This window comes from Cucurbita pepo, chromosome 10 (assembly GCF_057944985.1).
Source record: "Cucurbita pepo subsp. pepo isolate OVF chromosome 10, ASM5794498v1, whole genome shotgun sequence".
NCBI lineage: Eukaryota > Viridiplantae > Streptophyta > Magnoliopsida > Cucurbitales > Cucurbitaceae > Cucurbita > Cucurbita pepo.
Window position 1 is genome coordinate 14435489 of NC_141807.1, and position 12363 is coordinate 14447851.

General features: G+C 33.8%; 2 non-coding genes across 2 annotated transcripts; one reads left to right on the top strand and one right to left on the bottom strand.

The window, feature by feature from the left end:
• Window positions 1–5018: 5018 nt before the first annotated feature.
• Window positions 5019–5090, bottom strand: TRNAQ-UUG (transfer RNA glutamine (anticodon UUG)). The gene has a single exon. It is a non-coding gene; the product is annotated as a tRNA-Gln (tRNA).
• A 2942-nt stretch (window positions 5091–8032) lies between these two features.
• On the top strand, window positions 8033–8104 carry TRNAQ-UUG (transfer RNA glutamine (anticodon UUG)). Its single transcript has one exon. It is a non-coding gene; the product is annotated as a tRNA-Gln (tRNA).
• The last annotated feature ends 4259 nt before the right edge of the window (window positions 8105–12363 follow it).

Genomic DNA, 12363 nt, shown 5'->3' on the forward strand with positions numbered 1-12363 from the left:
CTTGAAAATCAATTCGAGGATACATGATGACTCGTCGAGCAAGAATGATTCCAATCAGTTTCTGCACCTCCAAGGAATGCTTCCATAGAAGACCACGAAGAAAAATAACCTCGAGAGCGTGCCAAATTGAAGAAAATAGGTTTCGAAATTAAATTGGGGATAAGAGTCAAAATTCCTATCTACGATCTCTTTTCCTTCAAATTAAGGATTCCTCTAGCTTCAGAGGAAGATGTTGAGTAAACTTGATGAAGGAATCGAGAGCTGAGACATCGTAGAACAAGCTACCCATGAGATCGAAAATCTGGCATTTCGAGCGAGTTGCATACAGATAATTATTTTTAGAAATTAAGGTCCTACACTCAAAGACGTTCCTCCAAACCAATTCCTTTAGCCTGTAGATATGATATGGAAGGGATTCAATGAAGAAATAGGGCCTTGAAACCCCTAGAATCGGCTACCCAATAAGAAATCCTTTGTTTTATCTCCAGCGATAAATCAGATTTTGGATGAACTTTGGTAACGAATATTTTAGGCTACGATCCATGAGAAGTTATCAAATAAATCCCTAGCCCTTTCTTGTAACATCCATCTTTAAGTTTCACAAAGAAATCGAGGAGAGAAACGCTGTAAATATGGCTGTACAGGCCGAGTTTCAGATGGCGGCGATGCGAAAAATGCGCATCTTCTTCCTGTTTAGAGGAAGAAAACGATGATACGGCCAGTTCAAATAAACTGTCCAAGTCAACTCAAAATTTGACATTTTCTAGAGTTTTCTCAGTAGATCTTATTTTATGAAATGTTGTATGAATCCTTATCCCGAGAGGTATATAAGGTAATGAAGTTTGGGAGTTATTGGAAAACTTAGTTAGCGAAACCAAGATATGGGAGAGAATGCTCATCACGATTCATATGACTTTACCTCTAGATGTACCCTTGTAGTTAGTGAAACCAAGATATGGGAGAGAATGCTCATCACGATTCATATGACTTTACCTCTTAGGATAACTAAAGTGGTATCCCTGAAATAATAGATTCCCAAGATGTACTCTTGGTCTCTAATAGATACTACATGCACAATATGAGGAGAATAAATTCCCCAAATGTACCCTTGGTCTCTAATAGATACTACATGCACAATATCAGGAGAATAAATTCCCCCAAATGTACCCTTGGTCTCTAATAGATACTAAATATCAGGAGAATAAATTCCCCAAATGTACCCTTGGTCTCTAATAGATACTACATGCACAATATCAGGAGAATAAATTCCCCCAAATGTACCCTTGGTCTCATGCACAATATCAGGAGAATAAATTCCCCGAAATGTACCCTTGGTCTCTAATAGATACTAAATATCAGGAGAATAAATTCCCCAAATGTACCACTTGGTCTCTAATAGATACTAAATATCAGGAGAATAAATTCCCCAAATGTACCCTTGGTCTCTAATAGATACTACATGCACAATATCACGAGAATAAATTCCCCCAAATGTACCCTTGGTCTCTAATAGATACTAAATATCAGGAGAATAAATTCCCCAAATGTACCCTTGGTCTCTAATAGATACTAAATATCAGGAGAATAAATTCCCCAAATGTACCCTTGGTCTCTAATAGATACTACATGCACAATATCACGAGAATAAATTCCCCCAAATGTACCCTTGGTCTCTAATAGATACTAAATATCAGGAGAATAAATTCCCCAAATGTACCCTTGGTCTCTAATAGATACTACATGCACAATATATGTACCCTTGGTCTCTAATAGATACTACATGCACAATATATGTACCCTTGGTCTCTAATAGATACTACATGCACAATATATGTACCCTTGGTCTCTAATAGATACTACATGCACAATATATGTACCCTTGGTCTCTAATAGATACTACATGCACAATATCACGAGAATAAATTCCCCCAAATGTACCCTTGGTCTCTAATAGATACTAAATATCACGAGAATAAATTCCCCAAATGTACCCTTGGTCTCTAATAGATACTAAATATCAGGAGAATAAATTCCCAAATGTACCCTTGGTCTCTAATAGATACTAAATATCACGAGAATAAATTCCCCAAATGTACCCTTGGTCTCTAATAGATACTAAATATCAGGAGAATAAATTCCTGAAATGTACCCTTGGTCTCTAATAGATACTAAATATCAGGAGAATAAATTCCCCAAATGTACCCTTGGTCTCTAATAGATACTACATGCACAATATATGTACCCTTGGTCTCTAATAGATACTACATGCACAATATCACGAGAATAAATTCCCCCAAATGTACCCTTGGTCTCTAATAGATACTAAATATCAGGAGAATAAATTCCCCAAATGTACCCTTGGTCTCTAATAGATACTAAATATCAGGAGAATAAATTCCCCAAATGTACCCTTGGTCTCTAATAGATACTACATGCACAATATCACGAGAATAAATTCCCCCAAATGTACCCTTGGTCTCTAATAGATACTAAATATCAGGAGAATAAATTCCCCAAATGTACCCTTGGTCTCTAATAGATACTACATGCACAATATATGTACCCTTGGTCTCTAATAGATACTACATGCACAATATATGTACCCTTGGTCTCTAATAGATACTACATGCACAATATATGTACCCTTGGTCTCTAATAGATACTACATGCACAATATATGTACCCTTGGTCTCTAATAGATACTACATGCACAATATCACGAGAATAAATTCCCCCAAATGTACCCTTGGTCTCTAATAGATACTAAATATCACGAGAATAAATTCCCCAAATGTACCCTTGGTCTCTAATAGATACTAAATATCAGGAGAATAAATTCCCAAATGTACCCTTGGTCTCTAATAGATACTAAATATCACGAGAATAAATTCCCCAAATGTACCCTTGGTCTCTAATAGATACTAAATATCAGGAGAATAAATTCCTGAAATGTACCCTTGGTCTCTAATAGATACTAAATATCAGGAGAATAAATTCCCCAAATGTACCCTTGGTCTCTAATAGATACTACATGCACAATATATGTACCCTTGGTCTCTAATAGATACTACATGCACAATATCAGGAGAATAAATTCCCGAAATGTACCCTTGGTCTCTAATAGATACTAAATATCAGGAGAATAAATTCCCCAAATGTACCAAGTCCCCAAATGTACCCTTGGTCTCTAATAGATACTACATGCACAATATCACGAGAATAAATTCCCCCAAATGTACCCTTGGTCTCTAATAGATACTACATGCACAATATATGTACCCTTGGTCTCTAATAGATACTACATGCACAATATATGTACCCTTGGTCTCTAATAGATACTACATGCACAATATATGTACCCTTGGTCTCTAATAGATACTACATGCACAATATGAGGAGAATAAATTCCCCAAATGTACCCTTGGTCTCTAATAGATACTACATGCACAATATATGTACCCTTGGTCTCTAATAGATACTACATGCACAATATCAGGAGAATAAATTCCCGAAATGTACTAAATTCCCCAAATGTACCAAGTCCCCAAATGTACCCTTGGTCTCTAATAGATACTAAATATCAGGAGAATAAATTCCCCAAATGTACCAAGTCCCCAAATGTACCCTTGGTCTCTAATAGATACTACATGCACAATATCACGAGAATAAATTCCCCCAAATGTACCCTTGGTCTCTAATAGATACTACATGCACAATATATGTACCCTTGGTCTCTAATAGATACTACATGCACAATATATGTACCCTTGGTCTCTAATAGATACTACATGCACAATATATGTACCCTTGGTCTCTAATAGATACTACATGCACAATATCAGGAGAATAAATTCCCCAAATGTACCCTTGGTCTCTAATAGATACTACATGCACAATATATGTACCCTTGGTCTCTAATAGATACTACATGCACAATATCAGGAGAATAAATTCCCGAAATGTACTAAATTCCCCAAATGTACCAAGTCCCCAAATGTACCCTTGGTCTCTAATAGATACTAAATATCAGGAGAATAAATTCCCCAAATGTACCAAGTCCCCAAATGTACCCTTGGTCTCTAATAGATACTACATGCACAATATCACGAGAATAAATTCCCCCAAATGTACCCTTGGTCTCTAATAGATACTAGATGCACAATATATGTACCCTTGGTCTCTAATAGATACTACATGCACAATATCACGAGAATAAATTCCCCCAAATGTACCCTTGGTCTCTAATAGATACTAGATGCACAATATATGTACCCTTGGTCTCTAATAGATACTAGATGCACAATATCACGAGAATAAATTCCCCCAAATGTACCCTTGGTCTCTAATAGATACTAGATGCACAATATATGTACCCTTGGTCTCTAATAGATACTAGATGCACAATATATGTACCCTTGGTCTCTAATAGATACTAGATGCACAATATATGTACCCTTGGTCTCTAATAGATACTAGATGCACAATATCAGGAGAAAAGGTCTCTAATAGATACTAGATGCACAATATCAGGAGAAAAGGTCTCTAATAGATACTAGATGCACAATATCAGGAGAATAAATTCCCCAAATGTACCCTTGGTCTCTAATAGATACTAGATGCACAATATCAGGAGAATAAATTCCCCAAATGTACCCTTGGTCTCTAATAGATACTAGATGCACAATATCAGGAGAATAAATTCAAGATATTTGAATAAATTCAAGATATTCCCCAAATGTACCCTTGGTCTCTAATAGATACTCAGGAGAATAAATTCAAGATATTCCCCAAATGTACCCTTGGTCTCTAATAGATACTAGATGCACAATATCAGGAGAATAAATTCAAGATTTCAAGTTGGTTGGAGCAAGTTTATTTCAAGAACTCAAGAATGTTACACCTAATGCCTCAAGAAAATTTGTGTTTTCGCATCGAATGCTAGGTAACACCCTTTTGTTTTAAAATGTCTTGTGTTGTCGTTCCTTATTCTATGTTTTCGCATCAAGGTCATTTCTTAAAGGTCCTACCGGGAGTTGAACCCAGGTCGTTGGATTCAATGTCCAAAGTGCTAACCACTACACTATAGAACCCCTTGTAAAAATTGATTTTGGAATGGTTTTCCTATTTTATGCAGATTCCACAAGAAGAGAGATCCTATCACGAGTCAAGCTCAAGTTATTGGATTCAAAGTTCTAGAGCTGTTTTATCTAACTCGTTGTGATCTTGAGCACCTTTAGAGTGGTTGCAGAAGTAACCCTCCAGTGTTGATTGAAGCTCTTGGAGAACATGTAATTTTATATATTTCTTATAGTTAATTTATATATTGTTATATATTACAAACAAATTGAAATAATACTTTACATCCGAGTCTATCTTTCTTCCGTGCAAAACTTAACATGAAAACTATATTATTTCAATATTCACTCGAGAAACATGGGGTGAAAACTATATTATTTCAAACCCTCCATTATTGCTTCTACTTTGTGTGAAAATGCTTCCACTAAATCATGTTACTAACTAGATTGTTTGGTTCGGTTCAATTCTTGGGTCCACTAGATTGAATCGACCTAGCTCAATTAAACTCTTGATAATATAAAAATCATAAGTTTCTTAAATTACTTTAACTTAAAAGTTTAACCCCTAATTTTTTTAGAATATTTAGCTTTGTGTCTAGTTGATCTCTAAATGCTTATAAGTATCTAATAAGACTTCTATTTAAGGAACTTTTCTCTATAAAAGATGTAAGACTTCAGGTTTATTATTAAGGAATTTCAAATGAGTGATATGATATATCACATGGGACCAAATATTTATTTGTTTCAAATATCTTATGTTGACCATTCTTTTTTGTCAAGTATTTTGAATATCATCATTGTGAATTACTAATGGCATTAGATTGAATCTTAGTAACAACAATATCCCAAAACTCAGTAAATATGACATCAAAATTAATACTTTAATTTCATCTTCAAAATTTATTTCCACTTAACTGAGTTGACTGATAATCACAAATATTTACAACCTTAAAAGCTAAAATTATAAGAATTACAAGAGAAAAGTGATTAAAATAGTTTCAAAATATAGAAAAAAAATAGTAGGAATTGGTCAAAGTCAACATCAACATCCATTGATCACTTATGGGACAACATAGATGAGAGTAACATTTTTTTTATTTCTCTACTATATTAGGACCTTTGGTTTATTGGCTTTACAAGATGGAGACATGAAGTTTTCTATATTTGAAATAAATTTGGTTGATTGTTTTCTGGTGAGCATTGATACCATCAAAACTTATTTATTTCTTTGAAATGTTTGAGTTTACCATTTATATGTTTTCATTATTCTACTTTGCATTTAGAAATGAAGCAAAATTAGTCGGAGGGTTTTAGGCAGATTGTTATAATTCTAATTTTTAACTAAAAAAAAAATTAGTCAGGTTGTCACGCTTAAAACTACCCTATAGGTATAATCGACCTATTATCCTTCCACCAATAGGAGAAAAAGGCAACATTACTATGTGAAACTAGTTTCATGTCATTTATTCAACAATAAGGGTGTTAGCATGCATTTGGAAATGAACCCATATTTAAAAAATTTAGATAAAATAGAAAAGAATTGTTATCTCAAAGACAATGATACTATGGGTTCATTTCCAAATGCATGCTAACACCCTTATTGTTGAATAAATGACATGAAACTAGTTTCACATAGTAACGTTGCCTTTTTCTCCTATTGGTGGAAGGATAATAGGTTGATAATACATATAGGGTAGTTTTAAGCGTGACACCCAGACTAATTTTTTTTTTTTTTAGTTAAAAATTAGAATTATAACAATGTGCCTAAAACCCTCAGACTAATTTTGCTTCATTTCTAAATGCAAAGTAGAAAAATAGAAAACTTCATGTCTCCATCTTGTAAAGCCAATAAACCAAAGGGCCTAATATAGTAGAGAAATAAAAAAATGTTACCCTCATCTGTGTTGTGTTGTGCCATAAGTGATCAATGGATGTTGACTTTGATCAATTCTTACTATTTTTTTTCTATATTTTGAAACTATTTTAAGCACTTTTCTCTTGTACTCCTTATAATTTTACCTTTTAAGGTTGTAAATATATATGCACGGTGACTGATTATCAGTCAACTGAGTTAGGTGGAAATAAATTTTGAAGATAAAATGAAAGTATTAATTTCGATGTCATCTTTATCTGAGTTTTGGGATATTGTTATTAATGAGATTCAATCTAATGCCATTAGTAATTCACAATGATAATATTCAAAATACTTGACAAAAAAGAATAGTCAACATAAGATATGTGAAACAAATAAATATTTTGTCCTATGTGGTATATCAAATCACTCATTTGAAATTTCTTAATAATAAACCCGAAGTCTTACATCTTTTATAGAGAAAAGTTCCTTAAATAGAAGTCTTATTAGATACTTCTAAGCATTTAGAGATCAACCAGACACAAAGCTAAATATTCTAAAAAAAAGTTAGGGGTTAAACTTTTAAGTTAACGTAATTTAAGAAACTTATGATTTTTATATTATCAAGAGTGATTCAATCTAGTGGACCCAAGAATTGAACCGAACCAAACCAACTAGTTAGTAACATGATTTAGTGGAAGCATTTTCTCCCAAAGTAGAAGCAATAATGGAGGGTTTGAAATAATATAGTTTTCACCCCTTGTTTCTCGAGTGAATATTGAAATAATATAGTTTTCATGTTAAGTTTTGCACAGAAGAAAGAAAGACTGGGATGTAATGTATTATTTCAATTTGTTTGTAATATACAACAATATATAAATTAACTATAAGAAGTATATAAAATTACATGTTCTCCAAGAGCTTCAATCAACACTGGAGGGTTACTCCTGCAACCACTTTAAAGGTGCTCAAGATCACAACGAGTTAGATAAAACAGGTCTAGAACTTTGAATCCAATAACTTGAGTTTGACTTGTGATAGGATCTCTCTTCTTGTGGAATCTGCATAAAATAGGAAAACCATTCCAAAATAAATTTTAACAAGGGGTTCTATGGTGTAGTGGTTATCACTTTGGACTTTGAATCCAAAGACTTGGGTTCAACTCTCGGTAGGACCTTTAAGAAATGACTTTGATGCGAAAACACAAAATAAGGAACGACAACACAAATTTTCTTGAGGTATAAGGTCTAAAGTTTTCCGATAACTCCCAAAATTCATTACCTTATATAGCCTCTCGGGATAAGGATTCATACAACATTTCATAAAATAAGATCTACTGAGAAAACGAGTTGACTTGGACAGTTTAGTTGAACTGGTCGTATCATCGTTTTCTTCCTTTGAACAAGAAGAAGATGCGCATTTTTCGCATCGCCGCCATCTGAAACTCGGCCTGTACACGCTGGAGATAAATCAGATTTTGGATGAACTTTGGTAACGACGTTTTCTTCCTTTGAACAAGAAGAAGATGCGCATTTTTCGCATCGCCGCCATCTGAAACTCGGCCTGTACACGCTGGAGATAAATCAGATTTTGGATGAACTTTGGTAACGAATATCTTAGAACAAAGGATTTCTTATTGGGTAGCCGATTCTACGGGTTTCAAGACCCTATTTCTTCATTGAACTCCTTCCATATCCTATCTTCAGACTAAAGGAATTGGTTTGGAGGAACGTCTTTGAGTGTAGGACCTTAATTTCCAAAAATCGTTCTCGGTATGCAACTCACTCGAAACGCCAAATTTTTAATCTCATGGGTAGCTTGTTCTACAATGTCTCAGCTCTCGATTCCTTCATCAAGTTTACTCAACTTCTTCCTCTGAATCTAGAGAAATCCTTAATTTGAAGGTAAAGGGATCGTAGATAGGAATTTTGACTCTTATCCCCAATTTAATTTTGAAACCTATTTCCTTCAATTTGGCACGCTCTCAAGGTTATTTTTCTTCGTGGTCTTCTATGGAAGCATTCCTTGGAGGTGCAGAAACTGATTGGAATCATTCCTGCTCGACGAGTCATCAAGTATCCTTGGATTGGATTTTCAAGTTTTTCTTGAAGTTCTTCAATGGCGGATTGAATTGGGGGAATGGTTTCTTGGCACTTTCAGCACTCTATTCCTTCATAGAACTTGTGGGTAATCTTGTTAGAAACTTTAGGAATAAGTTTGAAGAGAAATGGTGGAGGATTGCTCTCGAATTTGGAAGAAATCTGAGAGTAGGAGACCCATAATCTAAATGCTTATTGCCTTCGATTTGGGGATCGACCTTTCTCGATTCTTATTCCGTATTGTTGCTCCTACTTTAGACTTTATAGGAGGAGCTTAAACCAACATTGAGAGCTCCAGATTCTTCGTTATTTAGAAGTTTGAAGAGAAATGGTGGAGGATTGTTCTCAATTTTGGAAGAACTCTGAGAGTAGGAGATCCACAATCTAAACGCTTATTGCCTTCAATTGGGGGATTGACCTTTCTCAATCCTTATTCCGTATTGTTGCTCCTACTTCCGACCATATAGGAGGAGCTTAAACCGACATTGAGAGCTCCAGAATCTTCGTTATTTAGAGTTCAAACTTTCTGGATAATTTTTTGGAGATATCAACTCTGATCATAGCGTTACCGACCTTGGCTTTGATTACTAGTCGTTGGATGTGATGATCCGTGCGTGTTCGTTCTAGATCATATCAAATTTTGGAGGAGATCCGACGGTTGAGATTTGAGTTCAAAAGATTTTTCCCGGATGGTCACGGTAGATGCTCTGATTCGAATTAGAGTGACATTTCTGTAATTATCCAGTCTTCCAGGAGTATTTTGGTAATTTGCCACTTTCTGAATATTTTATTATTATTTTTCTCGAAAAATCCATAATTTTTCTACAAATTTCTCATCGCTCTTTTATCATTTTTCCATTTTTCTGAATCTTGAGATTCCTTCTAGATAAGGAATTACAAATTGGGAAAGATTCTTCATAATTGATAAAATGAGTTTTTTGCCATTTTGATTTACTTTTTCCTTTCCAATCCTTTTCAAAAGGTCTTTTAACTCCTTGAAATTACTTGTTAGGGTACACGAGTGACTTGACTAAGTCATTTGTTCTTGCTTAATCCTTTAATTTTTTTCCTTTCTATCCTCTTGGTCTTTCATGGGTGGCTTATTCTTATGGGAGATAATTTACTTCATTTTTGGGATGTTACATATACATACTCGGTACACGAGTGACTTGACTAAGTCCTTTGTTCTTGCTTAATCCTTTAATTTGTTTCCTTTCTATCCTTTGGGTCTTTCCTGGGTGGCTTATTCTTTATGGGAGATAATTTTCTTCATTTTTGGGATGTTACATATACATACTCGTTACAAACACAAAATAAGAAGCAGACTCAAAAGAAGAACAAAAAATACTAGATTAAAAACAGAGGTTAGTCCATGGCCCACACTCCAAAGTCCGCTCTCATCCATGACCAACTCTTAGTTACTTGAAAAAAAAAATGATAAACATGGAGTGAGTAAAACTTAGTAAGTAGCCTACTAGTAGGTTCTTAATCGCGACCATAAGCTAGGATATTACTTCTTGTTATGTTTTCAGGATCTTAAAATCTTCCTCTCAAATAACCTTCAATTTTCTCCCCATGAACACAATTTTCTCCCCATCTATCTTTTTTTTAAACGCTTTTGAAAGTTAAAGAGTAGTTTTGAAGCTTCTTTTTTTTTTTTTTTTTTTTGGAAAATTTAACCGTATTTTTTTAAAAAAAAAAAATTATGAGTATTTTTTTTAGATAAAAGTGCAAAGTTCAATGGTATTTTTATTAATTTAGATTATAATTTTAAAAAAAATACAAATTTTTGTTTCTTAAGTTAATATTAATTTTATTAAAATACATAACACCACATCAAAATTAATTTATTGGGATTAAAATTAAAACTAAAAAATCAATTTATTTTAAACTAAAAAATTAATTTATTTTAAAACTAAAAAGTATACTTTGTTTGACTAAAACATTCCTTATCCCAACTATAAAGAATTTAATTCCAAGCTGTCTTCTAATAGACAAACGATTTATTAACCTCTGTTGTAAGATTTCACTTCAACAATTTAAGTAGCGTTCAACTATAAATATCGAATTTTAAAGTATTGCTCGGCAAAGTAAATCTGTTGAAACTATCTATCAAAGGTGTTTCATAATGAGTTGTGGAGAAGTGTTTCCTTCAATTCAAATTTCAATTAAGGATGTCAATGACAAAAAAGTGCAAGAGGCTAGAAGGTTTGTAGTGGAAGAAAATAACAAGAGTCATGGACATCGTTTCGTTTACAAGCTGTATCATGTGTCTTATTCATGGTTACTTAAATCTCGTTGAATTGCTGCACCTTTCACATCAGAGACATTTGTGCCTTAAACCAAGCTCTTTGCAATTGCGAACTTATTAAAAACTATTTGCTTGACATAATTGGACCAAAGGACGGTATGGACGACCATAGCTCACTGAATTTGTCTCCAATCATGAAGTGTGACGTCAGATCTTTGTGCATACCATATTCATTAACTATAACATGGTAAAGAAATTTTTTATGTTTTGACTCGGCATGCCATATTCTGTTGTTCTTATATATCTTTAGTTACTTGTGATTAAAGCAAAGAAGTATAGACATGGTTTCCAACCAACCCTTCCTTTATAGTTAGTTCGACGAATGGGTTTTTGTTATCATTTTATCGTTAACCCTTCCACTCGACTTTGTGTTATGATATCATAAAGGGATTGAGAATCGACCTTACTTGGACAAAATTATATACTGTTTGATAATTATTGTTGATAACATAGATAAATTGAATTATAAGCATGTTAAGTTCAAAAGTAACAAATTACTTGTACACTTTTACTTATAATATTCGTATTCTTTATATAGCTATAAGGAAGGGAGGGATAGAAAAGATACTCATAATATCATTATGACTATGCCATATTTCATTAATAAAAGAGAGCAATACATCCACAAACACACACACATATATTTCGAGAGAGAGAGGGCTTATTATAAGTAGAGATAGCATTCTAGTAATTGTATTGCTACTTGGGGACAAGGAACTCGAGAACTTCTTTAAAAGATGAGAGTTTATGAGTAGGTGGCGATGGATATATCACATGCACAAAAAGAAAGTTCTGCACCTTTGTAATAAAAGACCAAGGAATATCATCATTATTTATAACTTCTATCACAATAATATAAATTATGCGAGGACGACGTTCTCTAGTCATACCAACCAGACCGTTCACCACACGATTGTAGATGAAACGATGTCTACTATTCTCGTTATTCTTTTCAACTTCGAACGTTCTTGCATTCCGCACTACTAGGATATTGACATCCTTAATTGGTACTAAACCATCTAAAGG